Source organism: Thermobia domestica, chromosome 14, assembly GCF_964235325.1.
Source record: "Thermobia domestica chromosome 14, izTheDome1.hap1.1, whole genome shotgun sequence".
NCBI lineage: Eukaryota > Metazoa > Arthropoda > Insecta > Zygentoma > Lepismatidae > Thermobia > Thermobia domestica.
The window spans coordinates 89,823,456-89,844,018 of NC_137467.1; the positions used below are offsets into that span (position 1 = coordinate 89,823,456).

Consider the following 20,563-nt stretch of genomic DNA (forward strand, 5'->3'; position numbering starts at 1 on the left):
GCAAAAGAAAGGAAGAAATAGTTTCTGATGTGAATTCATCGTCACTAGAATATCTTTTATCTCTCCCTTATCTCTACACTAGCTGAAATACGCGATCTCTGCACGGCAAACAAGGCTCATGGAAAATATTTGAATCTCCTTCTCCCTTTTGATTTGCATTTCAATGAAAAATTAATGGTAAAATATTCTACGTACAAATTTTGAAGCTCTCTATTCCCTTAAAATTAGTCCTTTAATGAAAATGACATAATAAAAGCTTCATCCTAGGTACTTGATAATTAATAGAACGGTAATGCTATTAATATTAATTAAGCGTCAGAAACAATATTTTATCTCCGCCTTTATCCCTCTATTGAAACCGAAAGCAGTAAATCTGTCAAAACTGAATAGTTCCAGCTTCAGATATGAATAGTTTAGAAGTTAACCACCCTTTATTAAGCACTGTTGCTCTCAAGCAACATCGCACTCTATTCTGTTGTTCGCTCGAATTATAACTTCAGTGATCATTTAATTTGCATTATTACTTTCATACAATATTCATATACATGATTTGCGGGTTGCTTCTTTAAGCATTTCTAATCTTCGTAAACAGGGGAAAATCAAATTAAGTATTGTAGAAGCTTTATCTCCTACGTTCCGCGAAAGTTCTTGTTCATTTTTTATTTGTGATATCTTGCTCGGTAGGAAAATACTTCAACGAAAGTGTTGGTAATTACTGAGAGTATTCTTATGATATTTTACCATAATAGGACAATGCTGCTCAGCAGCATACATAAGACCTATTTTATGACACTGTTGCTTTGAAATCAACACCCTGTATTTTGTAACCACAGTACAAAAATACTTTAAAAATTACGAAATTATGATCAGAAAAACATTATTCAACCATAAAAGCAAAATAAACATTTTAATTGTCATGCTACCAATGCTTGCCCATTAAAGAATTAACTGTAATTTCACAATCTAAAAAAAGCACTTGTTACATTCACTTGAGCTAACATCAGCGTGTTCAAAATGTAATTAAAACTTTTCGGTTATTTATAAAAAAAAACTAAACAAAAACAAGTAGTTGTATTTTTGAATTTTCTTTATTTTGCTTTATTTTTGTATTTTTTAATGAAAAACTTTATCTATGTTTTTACCCAAGGATTTTGGCTGCTACGGGAGCTGCCAAAGCTCTGATAACAGGAGCTGGATGCGCACTGGCTCCAATCCTACTCACAACAGCGTTGAATCCGTTGATGCTATCAGCAGCGTAGTTCACAACTCGGATGGTGCCATCAGGTTCAGCAAGGCTGTATTGTCCTCTGGTTACAGGTCCATCACGGACTTCTACTTGGTTCTTGTTATCTCCAGTCAAAGCATCACTCACTCCGTAGCCGAAAGCGTATCTTGGATAGGCCTATTTAGAAGTCAAGAATTTCAAAAATATTAGCACACAATAATCTATATTCTGTCTTCAAGAATCTATATTTTTTTCTTTCCTCATTAAATTTCACCTAACTGATTAGCTTTATTGATTACAGACAATCATTTATATAAATCAAATTGCCTAAATAGGTTCTAGCATTTTTTGAAACCATGTTAATTGAACACTTAATCAGTTTCCACAATCATTAATCTACTAAACTATATTAGTCCGTAAAAATTTTCTATAATTTTATTAATTCATATGTTGAATAGTTAGATCTATATATCACTTTCAATTAAACTGTACAAATATTCGTTTTTGATTAACCTTTTGTCACTCGCGCTGTTGGAAAAAAGCAAACAGGTGAGTAAAAACTAATGATTTTTACGAATGGGGTCGCATTAGCGGAGTCGCCCTCACTGCTATTCCTCAAGTGGCTCCTTCCCCTCTTTCACCCTAAAGCTCGCTGACGTGCTGCAATTGTAGTAGCTTCCAGTACAGGTTGAGGAAATAGTTTCGTCTGCGTTTGCTTTTTTCAAACGCGCGAGTAGTTCCGTGATAACACTAGCAAACACATATTTTTATGGAGTTTGAAATTTTCCAACGCGCGATCGTTAATGTGATAATTATTGTTTATGAGTGAAGTTTTGTTTTTCTAAGCAACGTCTCGCTTCTTGAATAGAAGTGAGATAGAGAAGTGGCTTGACAATATTAATGATGAGTCTGATGTTAACTATCGAAAATTAGTGGCTGCTGAAAGTGATGCGAATTGAAGTAATGAAAAAGTGAATGAAGATGATATTGATCATGATAGTGAAGCAGATAAGAACAGTGTAGATGCAGATTCAGATGCAAACGATATGGATGTGAATTACAGTTACAGTGAAAATATTGTTTCATTGGGAAAGACAGGAAAACAAAATGTAAATAGTAACTGGCAGCATCAGCAAAGACAAAGTGTAAAAACATTGTGAAAAAGATGCTAGAACCGAAGTTTACTGCTAAGGGTATCACTGAGTAAACAGTTTTTTTTTTTTTTTTTCGAAATTTATCGATATAGCCGTGATTGATGAAATTGTAAAATGTACTAACAATTATTTGGATAAATTACGAACAAGTTTCGGCGAAGAACGCACTGCAACTGTACAGCAACTTCAAGAGCAAAATTAATGACTTTATTTCGACGTCTTTATTTGATTGCCAAAAGAAAGGAGCACGTGATGATGTACGATCACTGTGGACATGTGACGGAACAGGAATTCTAATCGTAAGAGCAGCAATGAGTTACACGAGCTTTTTACTGCTACTCAGGGCATTAGATTCGATGATTTCGAAAGCCGATCTCAGAGAAGAGATATTGACAAGCTATAGATATACCACATTGACTTGACACCTAGTTTTCTGTTCCAAGCGTTGCTATCGGCTGAAGGAATTCACTCCCTTTCGCCAAGGCTCTCTCGTTTAGCAACAGCTGAACCCTTATTGGCTCAACGCGTGGATGTGTCGATGGTTTGAACTTTAGTTCGCATTTTTGCCACGGATCAAGACATTTTGACAGCACTATAGCAACAATTCCAAATATCCTAAGTATTTACTCAACAATTGCATGCATTACTTCAAATAAGTTTACTAAATATATTGTTTGTATCTCAAAATGTCAATGTTGGAAAAAAGCAAACGCGCGAGTAGTTATGTTACTAAATTTGGCGCGAGTGACAAAAGGTTAACATCCGATTTCCAATTAAATTGTTTAAGTGTATATCCATAAATAAACATAATATACTCACATCATAATCTCACATACTTGCATCGGGAGAAAAATCTGTATTTCTTCCAGTAAACCATAGAACTCTAGCCAAATAAGTACTACATATTTACTTTTCTACCATCAAGGTAATTAAGAAAAGTCAAACATTCAACATACAAGCATTTCTTTTGTTGTAGTTTAGCATGCAAATATTTCCCTATTCTTTAGTTATTGGTGAGTACAAAAATTCAAGCCTTATAAAATAAGCAAAATTATATACTGGGAAGTATATGATCATAGTTCTTAAAAATTCAGCTGAAAGTGCTTTAATGCTCTAGGACAACGAGCACAAGAATCTAGTACATCATAGAACATGGCTGTTTCATTTCTATGGTCTCCATTCCTTATCGCATGTTATGAGTTATTGAGTGAGCAAAAGGTGAAAGAATTAAATAAAAAATGTTAGTAGTCTAAGTATTACATGAATCTTGATATTTTAAGATGCAAATATTCGTATTGGTATACAACAATTTAGATCCCTAATAGTAAAGAAGTGTAAAAATTCAATATGTTTTTACGTTTCGGAGGATGCAATGTTTTTGTTCTAAAATTATATTTTAGGTAGACCACCAAATATCTATAGTTTCCCTAAAATTTACTCCATAATCCTCCAGAATCTGTCACCACAAAACTGATATTACGAAATTAAATATTTATATGCTCATACTAGAATATTTAAATCATCTAAATACAAGAAAAGTAATATTTGTATTGTTAACACTAGTTTTAAATTTGTCCATAATTGTGAATAAATAAAATTACCTGACAAATATACTACAAGTATACTACTAAACTATAGTAACTATATTTTGTTATTTGTGTTATAATGTTAATAATTTAACACTCACTACCTTAAGCCCGTTTTCATGATGAAGATAAAGGCAATGTATCTGATGAAAACAACGATAAATTGACGAAAATAACTTTAGTTATTATTTCTTAACTGAAATGCTCTTTCGTTAGCAAGGAAACAGTAGGTTTACGGAAGATATTTCAGAGGTGAATTTGGGCCCCCTTTTCCTCCTTAAATGTGTCATTTAGTGTAATAAAATTATGTAAATTCATCCAGAACCAAGTATTGTGTTCAGAAAATCCCTTTAAATGAATCAGTCGTTATTCATTGGGGAAAATGAATTCCGTTCCTATCTTACGATACGCATTTAAATAATAGTAAGGTCCCAAGTTAATCTAAATGCGAACTGTGTTGAAACATTAATTTTAAACTATTGAACTGTTTTCTCACTTTCGTCATGTTTTGAATACAAAGTGTGAAATTCAAATATTTTAGGAATTTCCTCCGTTCCTCCCTCAAAAGCGGACTTGCGGAGTTTCTTTTTTCCTAAAATGCTGGGGCGCATGTCAAGTCACTTTTAATAATCAGATTATATTCCTATTTTCATCTACCTAATTTCAAGAGTTGATGAAATAATCTATTTTGAGCTTAAATTTTAAATCTCCGTCACTCTCTGAGGATAAGCAATTTAATGAAATTCAAATGATAAAAGCTTAGCTGAAGGTAGGTGCTAATAATATTAAGCAAGTTCATTTCAAATAATCTAGCCGTTTACCCGTGATGAGATTACAAACAAGATCACTTTCATTTATGTTTATGTAATAGCTTTGGTTATGGTCTGCTATTTATTTACAAAATAAGAAAATAAAAAATGTTCTCTTAGCTTAACCCATGACCAACGCTGCATCGTCTAGTGTATTGGGACGAAATAAGGAAAAAGATTGCCTTGTTGTATCCACTTATTATGTAAGTTAAACTATATACGTCATATTCTGCATCCTATGTTATATGCATTTGAACCAAACTATATTTTGTGTATATTTAAAAAGAAAAGTGCTATGTTTCACATTCCTCCTACATATTGTACAATGCATTGCAATAAAAAAATAATGCTAAATATGGCACTAATATGTCTCCATAAACATTACAGATCCTAATTGTAAATAATGACTCTACCTTAAAGTGAATAATTTATATTCTAGTACTAAGGTACAAAATTTATTACGTAATAGTCTACTGCAGGAGCAGCAACAGGAGCAATAGCTGCAGCAGGTGCAGCAAAAGCGGCAACAGGAGCAACAGCAGCTGCAGGTGCAATTCCAGCAAGAGGAGCTGCTAAACCTGCATATCCTGCAAGACCTCCAACAGCACCACCAGCAGTCACTGCCACGGCAGCAGCCAAGACAAAAGAAACCTGAAATGGCAAATAATTAAAAATTTCTCCATCATGATAAAATAAGAATATGTATCACCGAAATAATTAACGATTTGTAAAATTCTTAACTATAAGGTCAATTTATTTATGATTTTTCCAACCAACAAAATGTTACCAAACTTTCTCTTCTTGGTACACTGAATTCGGAGAAGACTTTCAGTGTACGAAAAGAACACAATATCGGGTTTTACAAAGATTTAGTTACACATTCTATCTTCAAAAAGAAATAATTACCTATGTAAGCTATTTTTCATTATTTTTGGTATATTCAAATATATTCTACAAACACAACCTACTTAATAAATTACTTAATTCCTCTCCATATATGCATATAGTCACAACTGACAACTATCAGCAAAGATCATGTTCATAAATTCATTCGTGAATTTAAACATTTTATAGGGTATTCATGAGAATGTAGGTCCTTGCCAGAATATGCGATGAAGCTACAAAGATGTAACAGGCATACGAAATTTTCCGTTGGAAATTATGACATGTGTGAATATATCATCTGCACAAATGAAACATTGAATTAGAGATTATTAGAGATTATTTGTTAATAATTAGAGATTATTAAATAATCTCTGTTAAATTAACATTACTGTATTCTCCACTTTTTACTGATCTACGCATGCAATAGGTTAATATTTTCGTACGATATTATTGAAGAAAAATTTGAGTATTGAAGCCAATACCAAGTTCTATAACTTGATTTTAAACTTCAACAACTATACCTATTATCTTGGTATAGTTGGTAAAGATATATTCAAGAAAACCTAACCTATAATATTTTTTCTCATATGCGGAGCTAAAATAATATATTTTCTATGTTTATTAATTTTAATAATTGTCGGCAGGCATTTCCAGCTTAATTAGGGAAATGGTCAGCCAGTTCTAGCGTAAGTTAGAAATAAAACTTCTAGAAAAGTTAATCTTCTATTAACTTTTACTGAATTCCCATTAAATGCTTTTAAATACTACTAGGATGGCTCGTGAATGTTTGTTGATGATATAGATTACTTTTTTGATTGTAAATTGAGCAACATCTTCATCTAAATACTGTACAATTATTAACTAACCAAAAAATGTACTCTACGACCTATGGAACCGGGAGGTTCAATGTCGTGTTCACAAAAGCTCTTCATTTACTTCTGTCCTTAGACAACTGAATGCAGCTTCTACTTTGTATTCCTATTTCTGTATTCCTCAAGAACCATTTTAATACTGTCTTCCCATCTACGACTAGGTCTTCCTAATGGACGTTTTCCAATTGGATTTCTAGTTAAAACCTTCCATTCTGGCTATAAGACATGCTCACCTAAACCTCCTATAGACTTATGACTCCAACATGTTTAGTAAACGGTATAAATTATGCAGTTCCTCGTTATGAACTTTCCCCCACTCCTTGTTCTTCTTGGACCCAAACATTCGTCTCAGGATCTTGTTCTCAAATACTTTCATTCTGCGTTTTTCCCTCAGAGCAAGTGACCATGTTTCGCAACCATACAGCCAAACAGGCAAGATTAACGTTTTATACATTTTATGCTTCAAATTCCTCCACAGAATTCTCGACGACAAAAGATTTTAAACTGAATAATAACACGAATTTCCTGCTTTTAGTCGACATTTAATTTTTACACGGATGCAATTGTGATCTGTTAACATTGGTCCTAGATATTTGAAAGTACCTACTTTGTGGAAAGTATTATTTGATCGTGATGCATCCATATTTTGCAGTACTACGATCCCGGTGAACTTCCATGTATTCAGCTTCCTCTGCATTTTCTTCTAAATCCATTTCCCAGCAAGCTTTTAATAAGACCTTTGTATTTCTTTCTATTGTTCTATCATCCCCTGTCAGGTTTATATCATCAGCATACGCCATAACCTGCTGAACACCATTAAGCTCTAGGCCTTAGTTGCTGTCTTTATTTCTTCTTATAATGTACTCCAGAACAAAGGTGACAATGCATCTCCTTGTTTCATGCCATTCTCCACGTGAAAGCTAGTGGACATAAATTTTCCTGCTTGGACTTACTTTGGAATTCATTTAAACACATCTTAATTAATATAATAACTAGGCTCTTTGGTATTCTAAATTCTATAAGGAGGTTATCAATTATTTCTTGACTTAATCACTACACTTGTCTTTTATGATCCGCATGATCTTAATTTCAAGATGTTATGTGTGTTAATTTTTACTTAAGATATGTGATATTAACGATGTCGCATATATTTATGCTTAACTTTGGAGGTGAGACACATGACACCCCACCGAAAATTAATTTAGGGCAGTGTTTCTCAAAGTGTGGATCGCGGGCCGTTTGTGGTTTGTCACGAGAAGATTTTCCTTTTAATTAAAAAAAATGTTTGATGCAGAAACATGTCGTGAAGTACTATTCAGAAAATGAAAATTTGAAACGTTTGTTAATGAGGTGAAGAGTAACTAGTTACTCAAGTCCTGTCCTTTTGTACAAACAGCAGAGATCATGAGTTATAATGGAAAGAGAGTGGGTGAAGAAACAATTTAACCCTCTGTGCGCATGCGTACAATGTCATATGATACAGTTAATGAGAAGGAAATTTACATTATAGTTGCTCGATCGTCACCGACTGATATTCTATTAGCGACAGGGCCACTACATTCATAAATTTACCCCTCTTACAATTTAGTTTGAAAGTGAGATATTTACGATAGACGTAAAAGAAACCAACTAAATTTTAAATTCTTAAACTTTAACCATCAAGCTCTACTTTGTCACATTCGTGGTCGCTCGGAATGGTCACAACATTCCTAAATAAATTTCATATTAATCACTCATATGGAGTGTTGTTGAACTGGAAATAGATTTATGATTTACAAAATTTAATTGCTTTGAAATACACCACATTACGTAGAATGTCAATATGTTTTGAATAAAAGTAGGTCAGCCACAAAGTACTTTTTATTATTTAATGTGGGTCGCAGTAACAACATATTTCAGAACTGCAGATTTAGGGTATTCCCTGGCAAGTAGTCATGCGGTAAGCACACACTGTTAAAAATACTTTCTTAAATCTGAGAAACCATTTCATATCTGTACACCGAGAAAATATCTTTTCTTAGAAACCCGACTTTGAAACTCTCATTAATGAGAAATGAAGACAATTAGATGATGTTGTATAAAGTGAGACGAGAAAATACACTGTTACTTCCATTATAATGAGAATTGCCAAATCTCATTTCTAAGAAAACGTTGTCTCAGTCCACGGATAAGAAATGGTTTCTCAAATTTAAGAAATTATTTCTAACAGTGCATAACTACCAAGGAGATACTTTACAACTGGTATATCTAAAGTGAATATTTCAGTTTAAGACTTACTTAAATTTATTCCTCGGACGATTAACAGTTTATCATCCGTTGTAACATCATGGCTATAAAAACATGGATATAGATGTTAAGATAAGTTAAAAGGCTTAATATACATACTTTCAAGTGGTGTTTTTCTAACATATAAATGCTAAATAAGGCAGAATCTCCAATTTACGATCCATTCCGAAAACCATGAGCTCCCACCCATGTCTAAACACAAAAGCACGTTTTCTTTCTATATGAATGTTAGATACTTATATGCAAGCATCCGAAAGTATACTGTTGGTGTAGATAGAATGTCCGAAAAGTCTCTGTGCACTGAAAGTAACAGCATTTTAAAATAATTTGCATAAAAGATGCTAAAAGTGAACCTCTTTGGGCGTATGTGTAATATATGTGTATAGGACTAAATGGAGTTGGGTTTACTGGTATGAACTACTTACATAGAAACATGCATTTACATCGAAAAATAACTTTACGAGCATCCTGTTAATACAGTAACATTACTTCTTTAGGAGTTTAGTTTACCAAAACTTCTTTATATATTCACTCTATCTATGCGTCTATTCTGGTAACAAAATATCTCAAGAAGTACATGTTGGGTTACCATCAAGTTAGGTGAGGATGTAGAGAGTCAAAAGTTAGGAGTCGAGTTCGTAGATGAAGGTGATATTTTAACCGGAAGTGGTAGAAGGCAACTATTTCCGGTTTTATGTTTATTATATATACAGCAGAAGTGGTAATAGATAGTGAGAAGCGATTTTCTATAATCTCAAGAATATATTCCAGTTCAATTCTAATCTCTCTAGTAAAATTGAAACTGGTATAAACCTACTACTACTTCCGGTTTCAAAATTAATTGACAATATATCACGTGATAGAAACCAAACTCCTTCGCGTGATTTACCAGTGGCACAAGTACTTGTTTTTATTTAAAGTAAAAAGAAAGTGTAACGATGATCTCATTAATTAAAATAAAATTTCACAATAGCATTCTTTGCATAATAGGCCTATATTCTATGTTCTTTATTTTTTCCATATTAATAACTTGAATGAATGAGTAAATATTACTGCCTTTACTTACTGCAAATGTGTTCATGTTGGAGCTTCTTCTTCGTGCTGTTGCAGCCTGTGAGAAGATGATGTGTTTTCTGAACACAACATTGCCTTTTATACTCGTTGAAAGTTCATGGAAGTGATAACTTTCCTTTCATACGTAATGATGATGTAATAAACATTTAAATTATTACATTTATGTTCAATCTAAAACACACGCGGAATGAAAACGAATATCTTTTGTTTTTATTGAATTATAAATGAATTTTAACACAAACGGCACAACCTTACTAAAACTGTATCTCAATTTTCCGTCCTTTAAATTTATCTTTTGACGAAACAATATTGTCTTTTTCATCCGCATTCTAATACTGACTGTGGAAAGTATAATTTTAAAATAATCATAATCATTTAAAAACGTCAATATTACATCTTATCAGTGGAATCCAAATTGGGTTGGACTTGAAGTGATTTGAAGAGGAAACAAAGTAAGTAACAAGTTGTTCCATTTGATCTAATTGAACATATGATTAAAGAAAAGTTAAACATCTTTTTACGTAATTTACGTTTTACAAAGTTCGATCAAATATGGATTGAGTTATACCAACAGCATTAGGAAATTAGACTATTAATGGTAAATTCTTGCCTATTGAAATATTTAACTAAAATAGATCAATGAATAATTAATTATTAAATTTGATCAATTATTATTATTTTTCTTTCGTCTCTTCTTTGATAATAATAATTAGCATATAATAGTTATCAGAAACTAATTCGACACTTTCATATGACAGATTTTTCATAAGTCTCCCTTATCCACATTCTGCGATTGTATTTATTACTTTGGGACATAAACAAGACAGAGAAGGACTGCATGATTTTTGTTGTATTGGCTAATTCAGCCAATGGACACAAATAAATACAGTTTATAAGGAGATAAAGGATATATGTAACATGCCTGTGCACTGCATTCCAGACCTAAAGTTGTTTTCAGGTATGTTGCAGTAGCGGACAGGTTTGCTACGTTAGCTTCAATAATCGAAATATTTTTGTTCCGTTGTCACTTGTGGTCTACTCAGTTTCCCTTTAGTTTGTAATTCCTGTTTCCCTTCTGTTTCGAATCATTCAATATCTTACTGTTTTAATACTCAGGTTCATGACTCGAGCAACTTGCTTTTTAGGCATTCTACTGATAGCTATCCATATGCAATTATTCTTCCTCTACTTATAAGTGACAATTACCCTACCATCGTTAATTTTTTTTCATAACAGCAATTTGCCCTAGACAACAAACAGTTCTTCTTTTTAAGTTCATCCTCGCAATGTTCTTGGAGATTCTTATCTCGTTTATTCATATGATTGTAGTTGACAATAGTACACTGATGGGCCAAAACGTTATGACTACCCGCTACTTTTTGAACAAAGTAATAAAGTTACTGAGCTGACGTAAGAATCATGGACGCATGAGAATCGCTTGCTATACGTGACAGGGATCTCACCCGATCAGTCAGTGTGACGCTTGTGCGTAGAGTGGAGAAGGCTGGTGGTATAAAAGAATTTTATATGATCCAGATTGTGATGGTCAGATGGTCACGAACTAGCATCTCGGGAGGATTCTCGCGATCTCCCGTAGTTAATGTCTTGCAAAGGTGGGAGAAAGACGGTGAGACCAGCACTAAACTACAATTGATGAGACGGCCTCACCACATTAAACATAACCGCCGTGGTAAACTATCAAGGTTGGTACACTTCTACTAACAAAAGCAGGTCTGCCTTCCAGAATCTAAGTCCAAAAATTTGAATGTAGATTCTTACGTCCATCGAATCTCCTTAAATGGAAAATCAGTTTTTCCTCCATTCTGTTGCAGAGCAATATGCGTATTCTCTTATAGAAATAAACCACCTGCACATTGCCTCCAAGTAAATATTCAGGTAGCATGTAGAAAACAACGTATGACAAGAAAAACAAGATAAAGGTTTGAAAACCTTGAATACTATATTATATTAGATTAAACCACTTTGTAAAGTATACTGATAACAGAATAGTAATAGAAACAAACATAAAAAGCTAGTCATGCGCTCTAGGTTTAGATAGACTTCGTGGCTGACATTTACCGGGAATAGACGTTGATGTTTGAGCTCGGGAAACTGTTAAATTCTCTACATGTTTCAACGTTTCTTCGCTATACTACTATAACTAAAAAGAACCTTGTAGGTTATTTATTTTTAATGGTTTTTGTTTCCAGTGTCAGTGATACTATGCAAGAACTTCGCAAGAACAGTGAAAAGTTTGCTTTGCCAAAACCACCCGCACGATACGCCCCAGCCCGGCTGGATTATATGCATGGTTACGAGCGCATTTTCCTGATTGTTTTCCGGATATACAAGCTTTACACCTCCATAATGAAGACTACGATCAGTTTATATCTAAGGCTCCAGACAAATTACCTTTTACCCATTTTGATCAAACTATCAGTGACGTGTATATTGTGGACGCACAAGTCTTATTTTCAAAGAAAAAAATTGTTTTTATAAATCATTTAATGGTTAATAAAAAAGGCCAAAAATGACAAGAGTTTCATAAAATAAACTATATTTAAGGCTATAACCATTTCGTATATTTGCATAGCTAAATGCCTTTCTAAGTATACTAGATTTAACCAAGAAATAGGTCAAATTGGCATCACTACCACCTTGCAAACGGTAACTCATTGTGACGGAAATACAAATTTGCTGCGGAATGGAATTGTGCTATGGCCGTGATCAGCCGGTTGTTAGATGCAGTTCATTTTAGAATCCAGATTCAATTAAATCTACTTTCAACGGAATTAGAAAATAATCTGACTAGAATATTGAATAGGACTAGTAAAAGAAAAGTTACCGGACATATAAGTCCGGTTTTGAAGTAGTAGCGGACACCAGACAAGGAGGTCAAAAACTGAACTGTCCGTTAAAATATCGGACGATTGGGAACCCTAGGTTCACCGGGTATGGATCCCCCTTAAGCTTCCTAACTCAACATACATTTTTACATTTTCTCAATAAAACTATACTTGTTTAACAGGAAAATGACAGATGTAGCATGAAAATTTGATCTCACACTTCATCTGTACTCATTTTCTTATAAGAAAACAATCTAGTTCTATCATTTTTTCTGAAAATATAGGTGGAAGTATTTTACAATTGAGTCGTCCTGTTCCAAAACGAATCTTGTCCATTTATATCAAATCCCAGAAAACCGAGAGAAACTGTAGGATAGATGCGTTTTACTGAATTGGAAATATTTGAGGATGTTCAAGGTTTTCACATGAACACACTGAAGTATTATTAGTTCTACAAAACATGCAGATATTACATTTAGTTTGTTTGAGTAGTCTTATCTCAATAGTTAGGAGAGACATACGACTACATCTCGTCCATCAAGTGGTAGCATCATGAAGTTGCACAATGTATGTAACTAGGAAACATTCGGAAGTGTTGTCCTCTTAAAACACGTACGTAAATCACTGATGATATATAAAGAATTTTCTTCCATCGGAATCGACGGCGACATTGCTCGTGTTTTACACATTATTATATACTGACATTTTGTTATTTTGTCAGTAAATCTTCCTAGTTCATTAGTATTATTTTAAAAATGTTCAGAAATAAGACACTTCACTTCTATCATGTGTTGAATTTGGGTTTAATGTCCCTTTCATAAGTTCGCCTAAATGAGTTGAGAAACTACAGTTTAATATGAGATAGAACTACACTATCTCCCATCGGAAATCGAAATCGAGTCTTCCGCACCAAAGATGATTATGTTAACCATACATCCATGGGTGAGCTCACTCTCCTATTATTATCTTCCAAATATTGTAGGCTGTTAAATCATCACTACTTCACAAATAAACCTTTTTCTTTACCACCCGGGGAAAATAGCTTATTCTAATAAAACTTTCGTAGAATTCAAATCTGTTTTTCACCATCACCCACCATCTTCCCGTGACACTCAAGTGACCTTGAAAAGTGGGTTATTTTCAGAAATGTGTTATTTACATGCAGAAAATCATATGTAACTTCCACGGTAATTGCAATATAAGCACGGTTTATGTATCATTGGATTTGCAATGAAACACACTTTACAATGATGTGTACAGCGCGATGCCATTTTTTATACGAGGAAAATTCTAGAGGGATTTTATGGGAAATTCCCTCCAACAAGTAGTTTAAAAATTTTTTGTCTCATATCACTATTTATATAGTGATACAGAAACAGGAGTTGCACCAAAACATAGGCCTACATTTATGCCTACTCAATAAATCGTCTTAGTTTCATGTGAATCGCGTTATTCTATCTAGAGATATAAATAGTTGTTCCTTTTCTAAACTTAACTGAACTTGCCACATATGTACTCTACCAAGCAAGTGTTAAGTGTTACCAAATGAACATTCACCTTAATTAAAATGATTCAGTTGTCCACTTTCTATATGTTTGGCTTCTGGAATATCCCTTTTGAGCGTCCAACAGTAATCTGCTAGCATTTGTGAATTTCACTGCCCTGGTATCTCTCCTCCATGGCGGAAATGTCCTGATTAAAACGTTCCCACTTTCATCATTAACGACATCGAGATTTTCAAGAAAAATCCAGATCAAAGTCTGGGAAATTGACTTTAAGGGACATGTTGCAACCCATTTCTTTGTATAGTAGCAAGAAATCAAAATTTCACGGTGGTTTGGGGCTTTATGGTTTCCTAAAATATTCTCTGTTATACTTTTGAATGAACATCAAGCTGCTTTTCTCAACCGGAGTTAAGAGATCCTCAAATTTTTGCCACGAATAAAATCTTATTTGGGGGCCTACAAAAATCCCTTCCTTCATTTTAGCGTCACTTACTTGAGGAAATGTTTCTTTCAGATAACAAAATCCTGCATTACTTTTGTCCATTGCCTAACTAAATTTTTGAAAAACCCCAAATTTATATGAAGAAGAGGTAGAATTATCTTAAAAGGGCTCACCGATAAGAGATAAACAACATTATTCTGTGCAGGAGTTAATACACACTTTGGTCATTCCTTCTTCATGTAACGTTCCGCTTTGTTCCTGCTGTCCCATTAGCACAGCAAACAACAATATTTCATATAACCCAGCTGCAAACCCATTAACAAAGAAATGGCTTTTAAATCACAGCGAACAGTCCATTTGTATTCCTCATGCTGAATTCTTTCTAACAATATTTTGAAGATGTCATGGGTTTCTTTCATGATAGTAGCATAAGCCGAAGGCACTGAAGGAAATACGCTCCCATTGTACAAAAGGACTGGCACAAACTAGTTTTTCAAGAGTCAATAAACAATCTCAACTCTGTACTTCCATGTTCATGTCCGAACGTATCCATGACAGCACAAACATTGTTACAATAAACTAAATCATTTTCTTTAGGATAGTAGTTCTGAAACTCTGCATGACGGTTTCGAAAAGCACACATTTCAGTGTCACAATGAAGCAGATTCGAGCTTTAAGTATAAAAGCAAAAAGTTCTGCCTGTATTTTGGAGAGTTTTAAATCCCGAATAGGGTCATTTAGTTTACCCTGAGTTATCAGATGGTGTTCGAATGTAAATGTGCTTCTTACATATGTAGGATCATATTCCTCTTCATATTGTACCTCAGGTACTTAATCTTTATCTACATTAAGATGAGCTAGAGGTTGTGGTACTGGTAATTCTATATTGAGCGAAACTGGCTGATGGCAAATTAGGGTACTGTACTGTGTGTATAGATTTACTTGTTATTCCTTTTATCTGTGTCATACAAAAGCAATAGTCTGAAGAATGATATTTTGGTTCCCTCCAGATCATGGATACGCCGAAGTTCATGTTACGTTCACCATTTGCACCCAGTCAGACGTTTCACGCAAGTTCAACAAATGTAGTGAGGAACCCAGTTCTTACCTTGGTCTCCTACCCTGTAACCAAAATATAACTGATAACACTTCTTCACAAGTGGAGTGAAACATCGACGTTGCGATTTAAATGTCAATTCCCCATTCGCGTAGTAAAAAAGGCTTATGGAAAATATTTGAACCTCCTTCCCTCTTTGGGTTTGTATTTTAATGAAAAATTAATGATAAAAATCCGTAAAATATTGTATTTTACGGATAAATATTGAAGCTCTCTATTCCCTTAAAATCTGTCCTTTAATGAAAATGATATATTAAAAACTGCGTCCAAAATACTTATTAATTACTTCCAAAAATTCATTTCAAACGATTTGTGCGTAACACGAATCACTTTCTCTGTTATATTATTAGATTAAAACCAAAACCTGTAGATTTAACTACTTTCAGTTTCAATATTGGATCCCGAGAGAATAAGAACGGTAATGCTTTTAATGTTAATTCAGCATTAAAAACAATATTTTATAACCGATTTTATCGCTCTATTGAAACCAAAAGAAGTAGACATGTTATTCATAACTTCAAAAATGAATAGTTTAGAAGTTCATTGTTATTTCATATTGCGTTTCATTCAAAATGTAATTGAAAATACCCGGTTATTTTTTAAAGAAAAGAAACAAAAACAAGTAATTCTATTTTTGAATTTTCTTTATTTTACTTTATTTTTGTATTTAAAAAAAATTCTGCCTGTGTTTTTAACCAAGGATTTTGGTTGCTACTGGAGCTGCCAAAGCTCTGATAGCAGGAGCTGGATGTGCACTGGCTCCAATCCTACTCACAACAGCGTTGAATCCGTTGATGCTATCAGCAGCGTAGTTCACAACTCGGATGGTGCCATCAGGTTCAGCAAGGCTGTATTGTCCCCTGGTTATAGGTCCATCACGGACTTCCACTTGGTTCTTGTTATCTCCAGTCAAAGCATCACTCACTCCGTAGCCGAAGGCATATCTTGGGTAGGCCTATTTAGAAATGAGGAATTTTTTAAATTTTAGCATACAATAATTCAAATTCTCTCTTTAAGAATTTATATTTGTTTTCTTTGACTATTAAAGTTGATCTAACTGATCTGCTATATTGGCTACAGAAAATTATTTATTTATGTCGAATAGTGTGAATGGATTATAACTGTTTTACAAACAATACCAAACAATTTCTAATAACCTTTGTGTGGATAAAACATTTAATCAGTTTTCTCAATCATTAATCTACTAATGATATCAGTCCGTGACAGTGTTCTACGATTTTATTACTTCTTGTGTGATATTTAGAGTTATTTACATGTTTCAGTAACACTGTATAAATATTTTTTGAGTTTAACATCTGAGTATCAACTAGACTGTATTTAAGTGTTTTTTCATAGATAAACGAAATGTACTCCCTTCAGAATCATATATATTTCATCACGAAAATAGTCTTTGTCTCTTCCATTTAATCAGGAAAGTCTAACCAATTAAGTACTGTGTTTTCAGATATTTTTTCCATATTGTAGGAAATATTGCAATAAAACCAAAGATAAGGGTACATCTTTCACTAATTTAGAATATGTGTCCATAAAAGTGACAGATCTGGATTGGGTAATGATTCAATCTACTTTCAAATGAATAACTGATATTCTAAAACTAAGGTACAAAATATATTACGTAATAGTCTACTGCAGGTGCAGCTAAAGCGGCAACAGGAGCAACAGCAGCTGCAGGTGCAATTCCAGCGAGAGGAGCTGCTAACCCTGCAAGACCTCCAACAGCACCACCAGCAGTCACTGCCACGGCGGCAGCCAAGACAAGGGAAACCTGAAATTACAAATAATTAAAAATTTCTTGATCATGTAAAGTGGGAATAATCATTTAAATAATTAACGATTGGCTAAATTTTTAATGATAATGACAACTTATTTTTCCAATGAATAAAATAGATTACTAAACTTTTTCTTCTTACTACATTTAATTCAAGGAAGACCTTCAATAGGAAAAGAACACAATTTCGCGTTTCACGAGAACCTAATTACACAACCTATCTTTCAAATAGAAATAATTACCTAAGTTTAGTTTTCATTATTTTTGATACAACCAAATTCATTTATCTGCTAAATTAATTTTTATTCCTTTCCATATATATCATGCATAAAACCAATCAAATGCATAAAGTCATTAATAAATAGGAACAGTTTATAGAGTATTCAAGGAAATGTAAGTTTGTGTCAGAATATGCCACGATGCTAGACGTATATAACAGTGTTTCAAAAATTTTCATTTTAAGTTATGACTTGTGTGAATAGATTATCTGAACAAATGAAGATATGAATTTCTTTGTTGACAATAATATCTTAACTTTTCATTGATCTACTCAAGCAATTGATTAATATATTTCAGGGGTACTTGGAAGAAAAATTCGAGTATTAAAACAAGTTTCAAGTTCCCATACATGTTCTTGAAGTTCTACAATTATCCTATTATCTTTATTGAAATGGTAGAGATAAATTCAGAAAAACATAGTCTTACAATATTTATTTCATATGTGGAGCTAAAAAAACTTATTTCTTATGTTTATTAATTTTAATAAATGTCGGTAAGCATTTCGAATATAATCAGCCAGTACTAAAGTAATTTAGAAAAATCTTCAAGAAATATGATTAACTTTCAACAAATTCTCATTAAATGCCCTCAAACACTACTAGGATGACTTATGAGTGTTTGGGAATAATAGGAATTATTTTGGGATGTAAATGCGTTAAATTTCCATCCAAATACTGAATAATTATTCCTTGAATTAATTGCTACATTTCTCTTGTATGATACGCGCGAGATCTTAATTTCAAGATGCTAATATGTAATTGGATTTGGTTACTTCACGAAATTTTCTCCAGAAATTTATGAACTTTCTATTATCACTATGATTTTAACCTAAGTAGTTGCCAAATTCTTTTCACGAACTTTATAAACCAATTGTATGTGTGTGAACTTTGACATCCAATTCAGCAACGAAGCTATATATGATATGAACCTATGAACCTTTGCTTAATTTGTAAGCATATAAGCTCCCACCGGGAATCAAATTAGGGTAACCAGTGCCACAGACAGATACTGTAACTATATAATCACGATATATATATATAAGCTCCCACCGGGAATCAAATTAGGGTCCCCAGTGTCAAAGACAGGTCCTGTAACTATATAGTCACGAGAGAAAGATTTTATAACTGTGTATATTCAAAGTGAATATATTATTTTAAGACTTGATTAAATTGATTCTTCGGATGATTTGGAGATTATTATCCCGTTTATCATCAAGGTAATAAAAACATGATATAGATTTTAAGATTAAAGGCCTAATATGTATACTTTCAAGTGATGTTTTTCTAACATATGAAGGCTATATGGGGTAGAATATTCAATTTACGATACAATCCGAAACCATGAGCTCCCACCTATGTCCAAAATCGAAAGCACATTTTCTTTCTTTATTCATGTTAGACACTTATATCCCAGCATCCGAAACTGTAATGTTAGTGTAGAACAGTATAGGATGTCCAGAAAGTCTATGCACTGAAAGTAACAGTATTTTTTTTTAATGCAAAAGAATGTTCAAAACTCACCTCTCTGGACATATAAGTATGACTGTATCAATTCCTGTACATTAAAGCTCTTTCGTATGTTATGCAGTATCTGTATGTAGGACTAAATGCAATTTGGCTTACTGGTATGAACTACTTACATAGAAGCACGAATTCATAGTGAACTATAACTTTACGAGCACCCTGTTAAAACAGTAACATATTACTTTATAAGGAGGATGGTTTACCGTATATACACATTATCTGTGCATCGGAAGTGTTAAAAACGTACTATATCTTCCGATTTCAATGTTAATTGAGGAAATATCACGTGATAGAAATCAATCCCCTTCCCATGATGTATAAATGAACTACTTGTTCTTATTTAAAGTAAAAACAAAGTATAATAATGATCTCATTAATTTAAATGAAATTCCACAATAGCATTTTTTGCTTAACATATTCTGTGTTTCACTGTTCTTTCCATATTAATAATTTGAAAAAATAAATTATAATTATTGCCGTTACTTACTGCAAATGTGTTCATGTTGGAGCTTCTTCTTCGTGCTGTTGCAGCCTGTAAGAAGATTATGTGTTTTCTGTACACAACATCGCCTTTTATACTCATTGAAAGTTCATGTAATTCATAATTTTCCTTTCAAATGCAATGATGATGTAATAAACATTTAAATTATTACATTTATGTTGAATCTAAAAGATACGCAGATACGCAGATGAAAATGAATATCTTCTATTTGTATTTAATTATAAGTGAATCTTAATATAAACGGCACAACCTTACTGAAATTGTATCTCAAGTTTCAGTTGTTGTAAAACATCTTTTTACGAAACAATATTATATTTTTATCATCCGCATTCACATACTGAATAAAAAACAATCATAAAAGGTTAATATTACATTAAGTTTTAGCAGTGTATTCCAAATTGTGCTGCACTTGAAGGAATTTGAAGACTAAGTACAACAACCAAAATGTTCTATTTGATCTAACTAAACGTGTGATTGAAAAAAGTTAAACATTTTTTTTTACCTAATTTCGTCTATAAAGTCTTTCCAAATTTGAACGGAATTATACCAGCAGCATTAGGAAATTAGATCATTAATGATACATTGTTGCCTACTGAAGTATTTAGCAAACACATCAATGAATTATTAATTATTAAATATAATAAAACATTATTATTTTTTCTTTAATAT

The 20,563-nt window shown here is 33.0% G+C and overlaps 2 pseudogenes across 1 annotated transcript; both read right to left on the minus strand.

The window, feature by feature from the left end:
* Nucleotides 1-1,138: 1,138 nt before the first annotated feature.
* On the minus strand, nucleotides 1,139-9,898 carry LOC145669909 (cuticle protein 19 pseudogene; annotated as a pseudogene). Its single transcript, XR_014128233.1, has 3 exons — nucleotides 9,884-9,898; nucleotides 5,237-5,425; nucleotides 1,139-1,402 (listed from the first exon to the last, which is right to left on the minus strand). The product of XR_014128233.1 is annotated as a cuticle protein 19 pseudogene (transcript).
* A 6,594-nt stretch (nucleotides 9,899-16,492) lies between these two features.
* Nucleotides 16,493-19,975, minus strand: LOC145669911 (cuticle protein 19 pseudogene; annotated as a pseudogene).
* Nucleotides 19,976-20,563: the final 588 nt, after the last annotated feature.